Source organism: Mirounga angustirostris, unplaced genomic scaffold, assembly GCF_029215605.1.
Source record: "Mirounga angustirostris isolate CCGP_5_RB_7025 unplaced genomic scaffold, mMirAng1.0.hap1 SCAF_7, whole genome shotgun sequence".
NCBI classification, from domain to species: domain Eukaryota; kingdom Metazoa; phylum Chordata; class Mammalia; order Carnivora; family Phocidae; genus Mirounga; species Mirounga angustirostris.
This window is the reverse complement of record NW_026991715.1, coordinates 34,005,453-34,024,016: the sequence shown is the minus strand read 5'-3', so window position 1 is coordinate 34,024,016 and position 18,564 is coordinate 34,005,453. Positions and strand designations below refer to the sequence as shown.

At 47.0% G+C, this 18,564-nt stretch overlaps 1 long non-coding RNA gene across 2 annotated transcripts in view; it reads right to left on the bottom strand.

The window, feature by feature from the left end:
• Positions 1 to 18,564, bottom strand: part of LOC135365352 (uncharacterized) — a 61,005-nt gene that overhangs the window by 4,578 nt on the left and 37,863 nt on the right. Inside the window, exon 3 of one of the 2 annotated variants that reach the window (XR_010413025.1) lies at positions 15,265 to 15,447. The exons of the other annotated variant lie outside the window; for it this stretch is intronic. This is a non-coding gene — a long non-coding RNA (uncharacterized LOC135365352). Of the gene's footprint in view, positions 1 to 15,264; positions 15,448 to 18,564 lie in introns of those variants that run through there. 2 annotated transcript variants of the gene reach the window in all.

The window sequence follows — 18,564 nt, the reverse complement described above, 5'->3', positions numbered from 1 at the left end:
CCGGAGAGTTCTGGTGTTTGGGACTTCTATGCAGTTACTAGAAGGCTGCCCCTTGGCCTCTCACGGCCCACACCACTGACGGGCACCCAGGACTGCTCCACAACCGCTAAGACCACCATGGCCAGAAGAGCTCCCAGGAAGTACCCTCAGCAGAGGTGATGGCTTTGCCAGAGGCAGGAGCCTTATAGTCTGTGCTTAGCTGCTCTCGCCCAGTCTTGAGAATCTAAGACCAACAGAAGAAAGCCAGACTTGCAGGAGGTATCAGAGGACGCCAAAACAGCCCTCCTACTGCTCAGACCAAGAGGTAGGGAGGGGCAGATCTTTAAGCATTTTAGCACTAAGCAAGATCTCAAGATAGCCATAGGGATGGATCCTGTTCCTTCCATGCAAGTGGCAGAGAGGAGAGCACACAACTTGCTGAGGACTCACTTCAGCTTTGCTTGGATGCGCGTGTGCAGTGGGATCACTTACTACTCAGGACAAGGAGCTACACTGATGAGAAAAGATGTTCTAAAGGCGGTACCACTGTGCCACCTGCCCTCAGAGCCCACGAGTTCCAGGTATGTATGCTGAGGGGGAGAGTGATGGGCAAAGGGTGGCCAGAAATGGTGGAGGTGAACAGGGCGCGTAGCTCCACTGGAGCGTGGAGGTTAAAAGCAGGACAGGGTGGGAAGCCTCCTCCTTCCTAGTCTTCCCCACGCAGGTGGGATTTGGGCTGGCAGCACTGGCACAGCCCAGCCTGGGCTCTCCGACAGCAGCTGCCTTTGCTGGGCTAAGCTCCACGCCTTCCCCAGGCCTCCTAGCCCACTTTGCCCACTCTGCTCCTCATGCTTCCTGTTCCCGCAGCTTCACCTCTGGCCACACTGTCTGTGAAACTGAGTCAGACGAGGCCGTGTCTCCCAAGTCCCTGTCCCTCCCTCTTGCTTCAGTGTTCCAAGATACCCACTCCAGGGTGCAACAGTGTGGGAGCTAGCCAGCCAGTTCACCCCCCAACGCATGCAGCTGACTGCCATCCAAGTGATCATGAAGCCCACCATCATTCTTTAGGCATCGGGTGCCAGGTGTTTATGTGGTTTGGTCTGGAAAAGGTGAGAACGTGCTGACCTGCATGTGGGCGGGTGTTCTGAGATCTCCACCAGTGTAGTTGCCACCATCCTATGAAGGAGGCAGCTGCTAGACAAAACCTAGATGGAGCCTTTGGAGAGATCTGACAAGGCTCTAAGGAGCCCCAGTCCCCCTGGCCCCCAACCCCCTTGTGGGTCAGTCATAAGGCCAGTTTGCATGCTAGCCCTGCCCACCCCAATCAGTCCTATAAACAGTAGACCTGATAACAAGATTTTTTTCATAAACAAAAAAAACAAGCACATTTGGACACGCTGTGCCAGTCTGACAAGTAGGACTGCATTGCCACCACCTCCTGCGGCCCCATCCTTGGGCTTAGACCTGCTGGGGCAGCTGGGACAGAGTCGGCTGTAGACACTGCGACCGTTGAGAACCTTGTGGATGCTAGAATTGCACGTGAAACTGCCTTGGGGGATCAGGTTGACCAGTTATTTCATGGCAAAAAAAAACACATGGAGTTCAAAGAAGGGAAGTAACTTGACTGAGATCACATAGTGAATTTAAGGCAAGTCCTGGCTTGTCCCCCAACCTTCCTGCCGCCTCTGTTTATCACTTAGGCTCACTTCAAATCAGACAGTAGCCTGGCTGCAAGGGACCTGAAATGTGGCTGTGTATGGAGGGGTGAAAGTCCTCCCTTCTCTCTCTAGGCCCTGTTCTCCCTTGAAATCGAAGGTCTTTGTTGGAGGGCAAGATCCAGTTCTTGTCCTGTTTTAGAGTGTGTCCCTGAGACAGTCAAGAGTCTACTACTACAGAATGACCTGGTCCAGCAGTTGACTGTCAACTGGGAGGCAGAGTGAATTTCAGGGTCCTTCTCAACATCCACTTGGCAGTCCGCAGGCAGGCAGGTGGGTGGGTGTGCTGGCCCAGAACAAGGCACCTCCTGGGGGTGGGGGGAGGAGGGGTGACTGTGTTCTCTAAGGACAGTGGCTATGTACATGAGCTCCAGAGGGGCAGTGTCCAAGTTCCAATCCTGATGCTGCCACTGGCTGGCTTTGTGACCCTGGACAAGTCCGAACTTTCCTGTGCCCCAGTCTTCTCATTGCACAATGGAGGTGGGGGTGGGGGAGTAGTATCTAAGAGCCTAGATTTTCTGACGAAAACAAACAAATCAAGTGCTTGCCCAAGCCCTTACATAAAGTGAAGCAGGGAAGAGGACTTACGTAGGAGCCACAATGTGATGGCGTCCTACAGAAGAAATCACCAGAAATCTGTTTTCTTATTCTGGGTCTGTGTACATGGAGGGGCTCCTCGATCAATCCACATTCAGACTGGTATTTGTGTGTGTGGCCCCAAATTGTCACAGGATTACAAAAGCAGGGACACTGGCAGTCCATGCAAAGCAAAAGCTGCTCAAAAGGAAAGGCAAGACAACCCAGAGAAGCAGCAAGGGGCCAGGGAGGCAGCGTACCCAGAGCTTCAGCTGTTAAGGGCCCTCAGAGGGTAGAGCGGGTGAATTATTTAGAAACATCTCATTTCCTTAGATAAAGAGAGTAAGAAAACCCTCATACATGTGCATGTGAGCATCTGCCTAGATAGGACGAGTCTATGGCGGTCATTAAGACAATGCAGACACAAAGGTCCACAGAAGAACAGGACAGGAAACAATATGAAAGGATGGTCAAGGAGGAAGGAATGTACGCATTTCAAAGATGAAGGACTGAAGAGTAAGCTGTTTCTCCTTACGCCTTAAAGAAGAAAAAAAAGGCCAATCAAATGTGATGAGCCCACAACTGAATCTCAAAAATTCCAGCAGGATTGGTAGCCATGTTCACTGAATGTCAGGAAAGGGACTGAATTCTCTAGGGATAAATGTGTCTTTACAGAGGCAGCTCCCTCCAGTCCCGTTTTTCAGTCTAGAAAAAGTACAGAAGTGCAGTAAGGGAGCTGACACCATTTTTTGTCCATGGTCATACAATATTCAAGTGAAAAGACCATCTTCCTCCTCCCACCTCCCAAATGGAGGCGCTGCAGAAGCAAACAAGGTTGCCAAGGAGGTCGAACAGGGCAGGGTGTGTGGTAGGGAGGGCAGAAGTGCGTGTCACTTTCCTCATGCGGAACTCAGTGCAGTGCTAGAGATCCAGAAGTGCTTGGTACTTTACCATGCTATGTAAGCAGGAGAGTGGAACCCACTCCACTTAGGAAACAGAAAATAAAGGCTTCTCCCACCCACACCATTACCAACAAAAGAACAGGCCCAAACCAGGGCCCATATCCCTGCTACCAACGTGGGAGTCAGGCAGACCTGAGTGGAGATGCTGGCTCTGTTCTTCCACAGCTGGATGGCACAATGTGGGAAAACACGATACGGACAAAGAGGAGGAGTATTAGGTCAAAAAAGATCTCAATTTACTAACAGGTAAGTTTCACCATGGGGTTTCCTAAATAATGCAATCCTACAGTACATTTCAAAAATCGTCCTTCTCTGGCAAACACTACAGATCCGGCCACAGAAACAGAATGGACGTGCAGCTCTGGCAGAGCGCCGTCTGCCTTCCTGTTTGCTGGCCCCGCAGCGTGGGCCTCCGGCCCCGAAGAATGCCGGAATCTGCACATCACTGCATGCCCCAAGCGGACGGGAGGACGGCCGGCTCGGGGGTGAGGGGCTCAGCCAGCTGAGTTTATAAAACTCCAGAGTTACAGATCTTTTTTTGTGTATCTGAGGAGATAAGCAAGAACTGCTCATGCTGGTGAGAAGAAAATAAGCCACCAAAAGGGAATCTCGAAGGTTTACTAAGGTGACAGTCCCAGTTCTGTTGCACGAGACTTGAGTGAGTAATCTCATGTACCGTGAGGGGAAAAGATAGAATAACCTGTGTTTCTCATTTAGTTCAGGGGGTAAAAAGCAATCTTTCTTTTATTCTTTTTTTTTTTTTTAAGATTTTATTTATTTATGTATTAGCGAGAGAGAGAGAAACAGCATGAGAAGGGGGAGAGTCAGAGGGACAAGCAGGCCCGCTGCTGAGCTGGGAGCCCGATGTGAGACTCGATCCCAGGACTCCAGGATCACGACCCGAGCCGAAGGCAGTCGCTTAACCAACTGAGCCACCCAGGCGCCCCTCTTTCTTTTATTCTAAAGACAGTCAAGAGCATGGGGAGGGGACTGAACGTCACTAATGGGAAGAAGTAAACAAGACGAGAACACAAGCAACAGCTGATTCCTTAGCACCCCACTATTTCACTAGAAGTCTGTCTGTACCACTGTCTCAGACCAGAAGGACCATGGGCGTGAACTGAGAAGCTGTCACTGTAAGGGTCCAAGGGGAGAGAGGGGCCAACAAGTAAGCGAAGCTCCCACGATGACACTACAGTAAAGGGGAGGAAGCAGTTCGTTTTATCATGGTAGATCATGAGTATATTTCTAATGCAGTTTTTGGAGAAAGAAGTATGAGTGAGGCTGCTACGCCAAGGAGAAGAAATTAAAGAAAATCTAGAGAAACAATCTGACCATGCCCAGTACACAACAGTTCTATGACCCTGAATACAGAGAACCTAATGGCTGGCTAATGGCACACAGTCTTGCTTATGACCTGCTCAGAAGTGAGATACGGAGACCAAAGTTGTGAATGATGGTGGCTGGCTTGCTGGTTGTCTTTTCCCAGCCATTTCTACCTGATTTGATATATAATCATACCTCCTTTACTGCCAGACTTCAAAAGACACTACTATAATCAATCATAACCTCGGGCTTTAACTCTGGAATACTCACAACACAGCAAATGAAGAACAGGCTGCCTTATGTCATTAAAGGTTTTATTAGCACATCAGAGTGAGCAAGCAGGGGCACCTAGGTGGCCCAGTTGGTTGAGCATCTGACTCCTGGTTTCAGCTCAGGTTATCATCTAGTGATCATGAGATCGAGCCCTGTGTTGGGCTGTTGGACTCCTCTCTCCACAGCAAGTCTGCCTGAGATTCTCTCCCTCTCCTGCCCCCCCACCAAGGGGTGGTTCTCTCTCTCTCAAATAAATACATCTTTAAAAAAATAAAGAGCAAGCAATCCCACTTAAATACTCATCAGGCCCTGTAACGATCTACAGATTTAATGCAATTCTAATCAAAATCCTATCAGTGTTTTTTATAAACTCGTCCTAAAATTTATGGAAAGGCAAATGCACTAGAGTAACAATTTTGAGAAAGCAAGCTGGAAGAGCTACACTATCTTAAGATTTAATATAAAGCTAGTTATGGTATTCGCAAAGGGACTGACACAGATCAAAGGAACAGGAGAGAGGGCAGTAACAGACCCACATAAACATGGCCAGTTTATGTTTGACAGATATGCAAAAGCAATTGAATGGAGTGAGGATAGTCTCTTCAAATAAATGTTAAAAAAAAAAAAACAAACCTGGCATGCAAAAATTGAAAACCCACTATTTTAAACTTCGTATTTTATATAAAAATTAACCCCAAATGGATCATAGATCTAAATGTAAAACATAAAACCAAAAACTAGAAGAAAACAGAAGAGGATCTTCATAACCAAGGAGTAGGCAGACTTCTCAGACCTGTTGCCAAAAGCACATTCTAGAAGAAAAATGAGAAATTGGACTTCATCAAAATTAAGACCCTTTTCTTTGTGGAAGACACTGTTTAGGGGATGAAAAGGAAAGTCGCAGACTGGGAGCAAACAGTTGCAAATAACACCTAACAGAGGACTTGTATTTAGTTTATATAAAGACTCTTAAAAAAGATTCCACAGTAACAAAACAACTCAGTTTAGTAGTGGCCAAAGTACTCCAACAGATACTTCACCAAAGAGGATATAAGGAGGGCAAATAAGTACATGGCAACATCATGAGCTATTTAAAAAATGCAAATTAAAACCACAACGAGATACCACGATATACCTATCAGAATGGCTAAAATAAAAAATACAGTATCAAGTACTGGCTAAGATACAGAGCAACTGGAACGGTCATTCATTGCTGATGGGAAGGCAAAAGGGTATAGCCTCTCCGTAAAACGTAGCAGTTTAAAGTGAAACATGATCATATGATCCAGAAATTCCACTCCTGCATATCCACCTTAGAGAAATAAAAAAACTTCTGTTCGCACAAAAACGGTAGCAGTTTAAAGTTAAACATACACTAAATCATACGATCCAGAAATTCCATTTCTGGGTATTCACCTTAGAGAAATGAAACCTTATGTTCACACAAAAACCTGTACTCATGAATTTGTGACTACCAAGAAGTGGAAATAACCCAAATGTCCCTCAACAGGTGAATAAATAAACACACGGATATCTCCATACAGTGGAATGCTACTCAGCATTATAAAGTACCCACCAGATCTTCATAGAATACACCGGCAGTTACACACACGATTTTCTTTGCAAGGCAGTATCACAGGCATTCCAGGGCAAAACCCATCCAACCCAAATCTCCCTTTGCCAAATGTACTGGAAGGCTTTCTAATGTACTCCTCAGGTCCCCGGGCTTCCATAAAAAGGCAGGGGGATGGTCCCTTCCTGCCTCAACAGCAGTTCCACAGGTTCTATTTTCCATACTGGAGTTACATTTAAAGTTTCCTTTGAAAAGATTTATATTAGAAAAATATGAAAAGATTGATAAAGTGAAAATACAGTCTGAAGGGTCTGCACTGTTGCTGCTGTTCAGAAGGGCCTCCCTGGAGCATGGATGGTCACACGCTTGGTTATCTATATGCTGGACCCTGCAAAAGACACCGCAGAGGACACAGTTTGCTTGAGGAGACTCAAAGCTGAGACACAGTAGCCCGACTTCCTTACTTGGTGCCTGGCCTTTCTGGAACCTGGTGTTTGATTGCATGCAGTTTTACTGCCTCCAGTGTGGCAGAGGTTCCAAGCCTTCGTGCCCCAGCTGGTTCTTTGCACCTCTGAGCTCATGTCTTTCACACCTACACAAATGTCTGCCTTCCTCCAGTCCTGAGGAGCCCTGTTCTCTGGTCCTAGCAGTACTGTCTTTCCCTCTGTTGGTGTCCTTCACAGAATAGGAACTGGAGAGAAACCCACTCTGAGCGACAATGGCATGACTAAGTACAATGGACATTTTTGAATTCTTATCCGACCTGACTTCGCAGCAACATTTGATGCTGCTGATCACTCCCTTTCTCTAAATACAAATTCTGCTTTCAGGACACCCCATTCTCCTGGTTTTCCATATCTGACTCCTTTGCAAGTTTTATCACCTGTAATCCAACTTAGTTTTCCTTAAAGCTTAGCCCTCCACTGCCACCTCTTCTCTTCCCTAGCCAACTTGATCTCATTCACCCCAACATTTCTGATTACCATGAATATGCCAATGCCTTTCCATAGCTCTGTCTCCAGCCCAGTATATATAGAAGTGCTTACCTGACATCTCCACTTGCATGTCTCATTGTCTTGACACCTCAGTGTAACCCAACGTGGTTTTTTTCTTCCTCCCAACCAATCATAGTTCCCAACCTCCACAAACGTAGTAGGCAGCCAGTTCCAGTCAGAAGCCAAGGAATCATCATGGAGTGTGCCTTTCTCCTTCAATCCCCATAGTCCATTACCAAGTACTCTTGATTTTACTTCCAAACATCTCAAATGCATTCATGTCTCTCCGTCATCACATGAACTTGTGCCCCCTCCAAAATCATTCTCTACATAGAAGCCAAGGGGATCTCTTAAAAATGCCAATTTGGTCATGTCATCCCTTTGCTTAAAATCCTTAGTGGCTTCCCACTGCTCACAGATAAAAAACCAGAATCTTTAATTGGGATTATAAGCTCCTTATCTTGCTCCTGTTTCTCATCTGTTCCCAACATCCCACTGCTCTTGCTGTGCTAATTTCCTCTTCTAGTTTCGCAGATGAGGCGTGTTCTCTTCTGCCATTGGGCCTCGGCACCTGCTCTTCCTACAATGGTTTTTTTTTTTTTTTAAAGATTTTATTTATTCATGAGAGAGAGAGAGAGAGGCAGAGGCAGAGGGAGAAGCAGGGTCTCTGCGGAGCAGGGAGCCCGATGCGGGACTCGATCCCAGGATGCTGGGATCATGACCTGAGCCGAAGGCAGACGCTTAACCGACTGAGCCACCCAGGCATCCCCTACAATGGTTTTGTGTATTAACACCTACTCATCTTCTCTCCCAGACTGTTCAAGACGGTCCCCTTTTATATGTTTTCATATATATCTTCCCTTCACAGGAAAGAAGAATGTTAATTATTACCCGTGGGATTATCTAACGTCTGGTTCCTTCCCCAGAGTGCAAAGAAGCTCCATGAAGGCAGGGAGTAGGTCCTATTCTGTGTGGTCCATTACCTAACACACTGGAAATGTTCAGCGTTTAGTCAATGAATGTTGGTCCTTGTAGCCTGACCGTGGTTCCCCAGGAGTATGCATGGCATAGACTGAGTAAGTCCTCCCACAGTTTAAAGTGCCCCAAAGTGGGGGTGCCTGGCCGGCTCAGTCGGTAAAGCATGTGACTCTTGATCTCAGGGTCGTGGGTTTGAGCCCCACCTTGGGCATAGAGATTACTTAAGAAGTAAATCAAGTGCCCCAAGAAAATGCTGTGATAAAACTTTAGAATCTTCTAACCTGTGACCCCACTACAGTGAAGAAATTATTTTCACCAAAAATGTAATATATTTTATTTTATTTTATTTATTTATTCATGAGAGTCAGAGAGAGAGAGAGACGCAGAGGCAGAGGGAGAAGCAGGCTCCCCGCCTAGCAGGGAGCCTGATGCGGGACTCAATCCCAGGACCCTGGCATCATGACCTGAGCCGAAGGCAGATGCTTAACCATCTGAGCCACCCAGGCGCCCAAAAATGTAGTATTTTTTTAAAGGAATCCATTCTGGGGCGCCTGGGTAGCTCAGTCAGTTAGGCTGCCTTCAGCTCAGGTCATGATCCCAGAGTCCTGGAATCAAGCCCCACTGATCAGGCTCCTTGCTCGGTGGGGAACCTGTTTCTCCCTCTCCCTCTGCCTGCTGTTCCCCTGCTTGTGCTCTCTTTCTCTCTCTGTTAAATAAAAAAATAAAATCTTAAAAAGAAAATTAAAAAAATAAAAGTTAAAAAATTAAAAAGAACCCATTCACAACGGCATTAAAACTAATGGACCTCAGGAGCATCTGGATGACTCAGTCAGTTAAGCATCTGACTCTTGATTTTGGCTCTGGTCATGATCTCAGGGTCGTGAGATTGAGCTCCGCATCGGACTCCCTGCTCAGCACAGAGTCTGCTACTCCCTCTCCCTCTGGCCCTCCTCCTCCACCCCTGCTCGTGCTCTCTCTCTCAAATTTTTAAAAAATTAAAATTAAAAAAATAAAAGCCAAAAAAGATATGCAAAAGCTGTGTGATGAAAACTGTATGATTTTACTTAAGGAAATAAAGATGACCAAAATAGAGAGAGACCATGTTTATGATAGGAAGACAGTACTATAAATATGTCAACTCTTCCCCCAGTTCTGGATTTTGTAAATTACATACTGTTCCAATTAAAGCCAAATATGGTACTTTTCTATAGAAAAGGACACATCCTAAAATCCAGATTAAAGATTAAAAGGCGAAGAACAGACAAGCAAGTTCTGAAGAGGAAAAGGGTATGTATGTATGTATACATATGTATGTGTGTATGTGCTGGGGGTAGGGAAGATACTTATCACACCAGACTCTTCTGATTCTAGCCTGTTCACAGAGGGGAACTTACATATGACAAATCCCATTTCAAATCAATCGGGAAGGGATGACCTAATGTTGGAAATAAAAAAAGAAAACCAGGACTCTAACCTATACCATTATCAAAACTAAAATTAGGTCAATGAAAGACTATGTGAAAAAAATTTACAAGAAAATATAGGCTTAGCTTTATGATACTGGAGGAGAAAAGGGTTTTTCAAAGACTAGAACAAAGCATAAGGGAAAGATTGATAAACATGGTATTTAAAAACTTGCCTATTAGGGGCACCTGGATGGCACAGTCAGGCGTCTGACTCTTGGTCTCAGCTTAGGTCATGACTCGAGGTCATGGGATTGAGCCCCATGTTGGGCTCCCTTCTCAGCATGGCATCTGCTTGGGTTTCTCTTTCCCTCTCCCTCTGCTCCTCCACTCCCCCACATGTGCTCTCTCTCTTAATAAATAAATCTGAAAAAATTTTCATATTAGAAAATACACTATAAAAAAGATGAAGAGACAGATAGGGAGAAGATATTTGCAAGTCCATCAAAGTAACAAATATTACTGCGTGGAATATTTAGAGACTTCTATAAATCAGTAAGATAAACCTTCATAAGAAAGAAAAATCACAACGTTTTTAAAAGCAAATCACCAAAAATTTATATTTTTATGTTAAGGTCACTAGAAATCAGGGAAGGTAAATTAAAATAGTCAAATACTGAATAAAATACCTAGGAATAAACCTAAACAAGGAGGTTAAAGACCTGTACTCTGAAAGCTATAAAACACCGATGAAAGAAATCGAAGACAACACAAATAGAAAGATATTCCATGGGGGTGTCTGAGTGGCTCAGTCAGTTAAGCGTATGACTCTAGATTTCGGTTCAGGTCATGATCTCAGGGTCATGAGATCGAGCCCCACGTTGGTCTGTGCCCGGTGTGGAGTCTGCTTAAGATTCTCTCTACCCCTCCCCCTGTCTGTACTCTCTCTCTCTAAAGTAAATAAAATCTTAGAGAAGATATTCCATGCTCATGGATTAGAAAAATTAATATTGTTAAAATGTCCAAATAAATAAATGTCCATACTATGTAGAAGCACCTGGCTGGCTCTGTAGGTGGAAAGTGTGACTCTTGATCTCAGGGTTGTAGGTTCAAGCCCCATGTTGGGTGTAGAGATTACTTAAAAATAAAATCTTAAAAAAAAAGGCCTTACGATCCAATCCTGTCCCTATCAAAATACCAACAACATTTTTCACAGAACTAGGATAAAGCTAAAATTTGTATGGAACCAGAGAAGAGCATGAATAGCCAAAGCAGTCTTAAGAAAGAACAACAAAGCTATACATGTAATCCTAGATTTCAAGATACACTACACAAAGCGGCAGTAATGTAATAGTACGGCACTAGCACAAAAATAGACACAAAGATCAATGGAACAGAATAGAGAGCTCAGATATAAACCCACACATATATGGTCCATTAATTTACAACAAAGGAGGCAAGACTATAATGAAGAAAAGACCGTCTCTTCAATAAATGGTGCCAAGAAAACTGGACAGCTGCATGCAAAAGAATGAAACCAACCACTTCCTTACACCATACACAAAAATAAACTCAGAATGGATTAAAGACCCAAATATGAGACCTGAAACCAAAAAACTCCCCCAAGAAAACACAGGCAGTAATCTCTTCGACACTGGCCTTAGCAACATTTTTCTGAATAGGTCGCCTGAGGCTAGGGAAACAAAAGCAAAATTAAAGTACTGGGACCACACCAAAATAAAAAACCTCTGCACAGCAAAGGGAACCATCAACAAAATGATAAGACAACCTACTGAACAGGAGATGATGTTCATAAATGATACATCTCCTAAGGGGTTAATATCCAAAACATGTAAAGAACTTACACAACTCAACACCAAAAATACAATCTGGTTAAAAAATGGGCAGAGGACCTGAAGAGACATTTTTCCAAAGAAGACATACAGACGGACAACAGACACATGAAAAGATGCTCAGTATCACTCATCATCAGGGAAATGCAAATCAAACCACTATGACATAGCACCTTACACCTGTCAGAACGGCTAGAATCAAAAATACAAGAAATAATAAATGTTCACGAGGCTGTGGAAATAATGGAATCCTCGTGCCTTGGTGGTGGGAATGTAAACTGGTGCAGCCACTGTGAAAAACAGTATGGAGGTTCCTCAAAAAATTTAAAAGAATTACCATATGATCCAGTAATTCCACCACTGGGTTTACCTGAAGAAAACAAAAACACTAATTTGATAAGCTGTATGCACTCCTATGTTTACTGCAGCATAATTTATAACAGCCAAGATATGGAAGCAACCCAAGTGTCCACCAAAAGATGAATGGATGAAGATGTACATAAATACAATGTAATATTATTCAGCCATAAAAAAGGATGAGATCTTGTCCTGCCAACATAGGTGGATCTAGAGGGTATTATGCTAAGTGAAGTAAGTCAGAGAGAGGTAGACAAATACCGTGACCTCAATTATACTTGGAATCTAAAAAACAAAGTAGAAACAAATCCATAAATAACAGGAAATAAACTGACTGTTCCCAGTTTAGGGAACAGTTTAAGGAAGTGGGGGGGGGGGGATGAGGGACGAGCAAAATGGGTGAAAGGGAGTGGGAGATACAGGCTTCTAGTCTGTCACGGGGATAAAAGCACAGAAAATATGGTCAGTGGTACTCTAATATTAGTGTTTTATGGTCACAGATGGGAGCTACACTTGTGAGCACAGCATAATGTATATACACTTGTAAAATCACTACTGTACACATGAAACTAATTTAACATTGTGTGTTAACTATACTTCAATTTTTAAAAAAAACTGTATGGTACTGGCACATAGACACCCAGATCAAGGAGACAGGATAGAGAACCCAGAAATAAATCCACATTTATAAGGTCAATTAACTTACAACCAAGGAGGCAAGAATATACAATGGAGAAAAGACATTCTCTCTCTTTTTTTTTTTTTGAAGATTTTATTTATTTGAGAGAGCGCGAGCGCATGAGAGGGGGTAGGGTCAGAGGGAGAAGCAGACTCCCTGCCGAGCAGGGAGCCCGATGCGGGACTCGATTCCCGGACTCCAGGATCATGACCTGAGCCGAAGGCCGTCGCTTAACCAACTGAGCCACTCAGGCACCCCAAGACATTCTCTTCAATAAATGCTGCTGGGAAAGCTGGACAGCTACATGCAAAAGAATGAAACTGACCACTCCTTACACTATACACAAAAATAAACTCAAAATGGATTAAAGACCTAAATGTGAGACCGACAGCCATAAAACTCCTACAAGAAAACACAGGCAAGAATCTTTGACATCAGCCTTGACAACATTTTACTGGATAGGTCTTCTGAGGCTAGAGAAACAAACACAAAATTAAACCACTAGGATCACACTAAAATAAAATGCTTTTGCACAACAAAGGAAGCCATCAACAAGGTGACAAAGCAACCTACCGAATGGGAGAAGGTTTTAGCAAATGACATATCCCCAAAGGGGTTAACACCGAAAATATGTAAAGAACCCATACAACTCAACACCCAAAACAAAAATAGTTCTATTAAAAATGGGTAGAGGATCTGACTACACATTTTTATTTTTTTATTGTTTTTTTTAGAGAGCACACATGCCCGAGCAGAGGGGGAGGGAGTGAAAACCACTGGTGTGGAGACTGACTCAGGGCTCAAAATCATGACCTGAAATGAAATCAAGAGTTGGAGGGGCCGCCTGGGTGGCTCAGTCGTTAAGCGTCTGCCTTCAGCTCAGCTTATGATCCCAGGGTCCTGGGATCGAGCCCCGCATTAGGCTCCCTGCTCAGTGGGGAGCCTGCTTCTCCCTCTCCCTCTGCCTGCCTATCTGCCTGCTTGTGCTCTCTCTCTGTCAAATAAATTTTAAAAATATATTTAAAAAAAGAAATCAAGAGTTGGATGCTTATGGGGTGTCTTGGTGGCTCAGTCGGTTAAGCTCAGGTCATGATCCCAGGGTCCTGTCAACCGAGCTCACATCGGGCTCCCTGATGAGCAGGGAGCCTGCTTCTCCCTCTTCCTCTGCCCCTCCCCCTGCTTGTGCTCTCTCTAGCGTTCTCTCTCTCATGAATAAATAAAATCTTAAAAAAACATAAAAAGAGTTGGATGCTTAACTGACTGACCCACCCACGTGCCCGCTGAATAGGCGTTTTTCCAATGATGTACAGATGGGGGTGCCTGCGTGGCTCAGTCAGTTAAGCATCTGCCTTCAGCTCAGGTCATATGTCAAGGTCCTGGACTGAGCCCTGTGTCGGGCTGGCTCCCTGTTCAGCCGGGAGCCTGCTTCTCCCTCTTCCTCTGTCGCTCCCCCTGCTTGTGCTCTCTCACTCGCTCGCGCTCTCAAACAAAATCTTAAAAAAAAAAGATGTTCAGCTGGCCAATGAGCACATAAAAAGATGCTCAACATCACTAATTATCAGGAAAATACTAATGAAAACCACAATATCACCTTACACCTTCCAGAACAGCTATTATCCCAAAAGACAAGAAATAAGTGTTGGCAAGGATGTGGAGAAAGCGGAACCCTTGTGCACAGCTGGTGGGAATGCAAACTGGTGCAGCCACTCTGGAAAACAGAATGAAGGTTCCTCAAAAAATTAGCAATAGAATTAATTACCATACAATCCAATAATTCTACCACTGGGTATTTACCCAAAGAAAACAAAAACACTAATTTGTGTTTATTGCCGCCTTATTTACAATAGCCAAGATACGGGCACAATCCAAGTGTCCCTCCACAGATAAATGGATAAAGATGTGGCACATGTAAGAACAGCCCCCAGAGACACATGCACTCGTGCACACATGCATGTGCACGCGCGCCCACAGACACACACACACACACACTGGAGCGTTACTCAGCCATAAGACAGAATGAGTGAGGTCTGGTCATTTGTGAGAACGTGGATGATGCTGAGTGAAATAAAAAAACAGTCTGCGCCTGGGTGGCTCAGTCATGAAGCGTCTGCCTTCGGCTCAGGTCATGATCCCAGGGTCCTGGGATCGAGTCCTGCATCGGGCTCCCTGCTCCGCGGGAAGCCTGCTTCTCCCTCTCCCACTCCCCCTGCTTGTGTTCCCTCTCTCGCTGCGTCTCTCTCTGTCAAATAAATAAATAAAATCTTTAAAAAAAAAACAGTCTGAAATAGAGAACTGCTGGTGGCCAGAGGGGAAGTGGGTGGGGGGAATGGGTGAAAGAGAGAAAGGGGTTAAGAGGTACAGACTTCCAGTTGTAAGTAAGTGGCAGAGATGAGAAGTACAGCACGGGGAACACAGTCAATAATACTGTAACACGCTGTATGGTGACAGATGGTGACTCTTTATTGTGGTGAGCAATGCGTCGTGAGCAGAACTGCTGAGTCAGGACGTTAAAAAGGTAGTGAGATACCACTTCACACCTATCCTAGGGGCTAAAATGTAAACATCTGCAGATGCAGTATTTTTCAAAGACAAAAATGGAATGGTACAGCACTCATTGTTTATTGCAGGGACAGAAGGCAGCGGCCGGAGGGAGCACGTGGGGCCCGGCCGCTCAGTCCAAGGTGTCCAGGAGGCAGCAGCAGCAGAGGGCGGCCCAGCACGCGGCCAGGGCTGCCTCGCATCCGGTGTCCGTCTTCCGTTCCCGGTCCATCACGTACACTGGGGGCGGGGCGGGGCGGGGGAGAGAGAGACCCGGTCAGAGGGGCGTCCCACGCAGCCGGCAGGCAGCACCGGCCACGGAAGACTCCAGAGGGCCGGCTCCGGGAGGCGGGGAGCCACGCCTGTCTGGTTCTCGGCTCCATCTCTGCTCCGGTGCCTGGCACACGTCCGGAACTCGTGTGCGAATGCAGGGGACATCTGCTCAGCACCTGTCAGACCACGGTTTCCCGCCACCTCCCCTTCCCCGAGCTACATGAAACCCAACCCAGCACCGTATTTGATGCTTGTCCGAAGTGATCCAGTTCGTAGAGAGCCCGGCCCCGCAGCCTGGTGGCGCGGCAGGCACCGGCTGAAAGCTTTACACTTTCTCTCATGTAATCCTCACAATGGCTGCGTGTTGCCCTCACCATTTATAACCCTCAAACACTATCAGCCAGTGTGAACTGGCAGGACCCCTTCGAAAGAGAGCGGGGAGGGGGGTGCATACAATTTTTGACCCACAAAATCCACATCTAGGATTTCCTACAGAAGTAATGGTCTCAGTGTTCAGATACGTGTGACTGCCACGGTATCCAAATAATCCCAAACAACCGCCTCCGTGTCCAGTGGAGACTGACGAGCTAAATCAATGCACACTGTAAGGCAGAAAAGGAAAACAGCCATTAAAAAGAACTAGGTGGTTCTTCCATGTTGCCAACAAATTAAGCAAGGTACATAAGCACGCTTTGATCTGTACAAAGAAAATACACACATACACAAACACGTTTCGGAAAGAGTACAAGAAACTTAAAGGTCAAGGTATGGCGAGGGGTGGAGGATTTCACTTTGCACTTCATATTCTCCTCAATCCAGGCTTGTCTGATTCCAAAGCCACACTCAAGGTTGCTTCTGGACTGTCGCCGCCGGGTCCCGCCGGCAGGAGGGAGGGCCTGTCCAGTTTCCGCACACCTCGGCCCCCTTCTAGCCTCTGCCCCAACTGCCAGCTCCCGGGTCTTTGGGGGCAGCTGTCACTGACTGCACTGGGCTCCCTGGTGGCACTGGCCTCAGTCCTGGACTACCTTCCCCGTGTCACTGTTAGACACAGCCATCCCCACTGACCCCCGACCCGGCTCCATCTAATCTGCACTCCCAGTCATTCCTGCTCCCCTCACAGCCTGACCTGGCCCCTGGGACCCAGAGTCCCACCTGTCACATACGCCTTCAATGCAACTCTTGACTCCTCTCAGGCCTTGCTGACTCTTTCATGTCTGGGCAAAGCTGGTGAGCAGCAGATTCAAATCACTGCTCCCCACTCCCTCTGAGGAGCTCGGACACCAGAGAGTGCTTCCAAACTGGTAATAATTCTAAGGCTGAGCCCCATGCCTGGCCCCAACTGCCCACTGCCAAGGTTCCTCCCCCTCTAGCAACAACAGCAGGTGCACTGCAGAAATTATGACACCAATCCCAGCCTCGTCTGCTGTTCCCCTTCAAGTCTGGGGTTTAGGTTTGGGCAGGTGTCAGAAGCCCACCTGAGCCCAGGCCTAGAGAAAGAGGGCACCGAGCAAGAAGCGTCAGTCCCTGCCTGCGCACACCCGGGAGGACTCCACAGTCTTCCAAGGGCCATCTTCAGGCCCTCTGACCACCCCCATGGCTCCACTCTTTGCTCACCCCCTGAAGGCGAACATCATGCTCTTTCTCCTCTCGCTTCCTTAGCAGAACCCCTCCGTTCACCACGCCCTTGCCAGCCTGTCACTTCAGCAGTGTCGTCAGGAACTTCAGTGCCTACTCATTGGACCCAGAAAGTAGTGCCCACTGCCCCCCTTAGCCCTCTCCTGATACCAGCAACAAGGTCACTGGGCTTGTCCTCTCCATCTTGCAGACATCCCCTCCACACTTCCGCTCTGGCTTTCAGGCCCTCCGACACCAGCCTGGAGGCAGGGACATGGGATGGATGCCACCCCAGCCAAGGCACCTGCCCAGGTCTCCTGGACTCCACCCTCATCATTCCTGTCTCCGTCTCTGGACTGAAGTCTGTACAGCCCTGCGCATCCACGGGCAAAAACCCCACTGCCGTCCCCTTTTACAGAGGGGGCAACTGCTCAAGGGAAGTCCACATGGTCTGTCCAAAATCAGCTAGAAGGCAGCATTCACATGTCTGTGTCCTGACTTCTCATGAAGCACACTCCCACTGCTCTGCACTTAAATGCCCATCACTCACCCCTTTGCTCAAAACATCCAGGCTTGGGGCGCCTGCGTGGCTCACTCAGTTAAGCGTCCGACTCTTGATTTCGGCTCAGGTCATGATCTCAGGGTCGTGAGATGGAGCCCTGCATTGGGCTCTGTGCTGGGCATGGAGCCTGCTTAAGATTCTCTCTCTCTTCCTCTCCCTCTGCCCCTCCCCTGCCTCTAAAACAAGACAAAACAAAGCATCCAGGCTCCTCCTTCCCACAGCACTTTCTCTGTGGCCGCGGGCCGCTCAGTCAGCTGCAGGGATGGGATCCCAGGGCTCTGGATCCGCCCGTGGGCAGCAGCTCTGCCCAAGCCCGCCGTCAAGGCCAAATGTCTGTGCTTTGCAAGACCCGGATCAGACCTGCCCGCCCCCACAAGGAAGGCTGCTCCTCAGACTCGCGCAGCAGTGACTCAGTCAGCCTCCTACATCACAGTCCCTTTCAGGAGACCTCGGGGTGCTGTGTGTGGGGTGGGGGCGCAGTGCTTCCTCTTCGTGAGTCAGGGAACCCAATCCCAGGCACATGCACAGTGTGAAGGCTAGCGCTTGAATGACTGATAATCCAAAGAAAAGTGTTCATTCTCTGTGCTGAATGTCCTCTGGGCTTCAGACACTGAGGCCTGTATGCGGTGGGCCCAGAACTCTGGTCTCTGGAAAGCTGCGTGAGGATAGGTCTGCTGTGAGGAGGCCGGCACCCACTTAGGGCCGCATTCACAGGGCAGAGGGGCAGCGCTCCCTGCCGAGGTGGGCAGATCGCCTCGCCCAGGCCAGGCCATGCAGGAGGCCAACATATTCTACGCATCCAACACACAAAACACAGCCCGCGGGGGGCACTAGCTGTGTCCTCGGCAAAGCTCCGTCCCCGTCTCCCCAGTCTCCTCCTTACAGCTGGCCCCAGCTGTTCCGTGAGA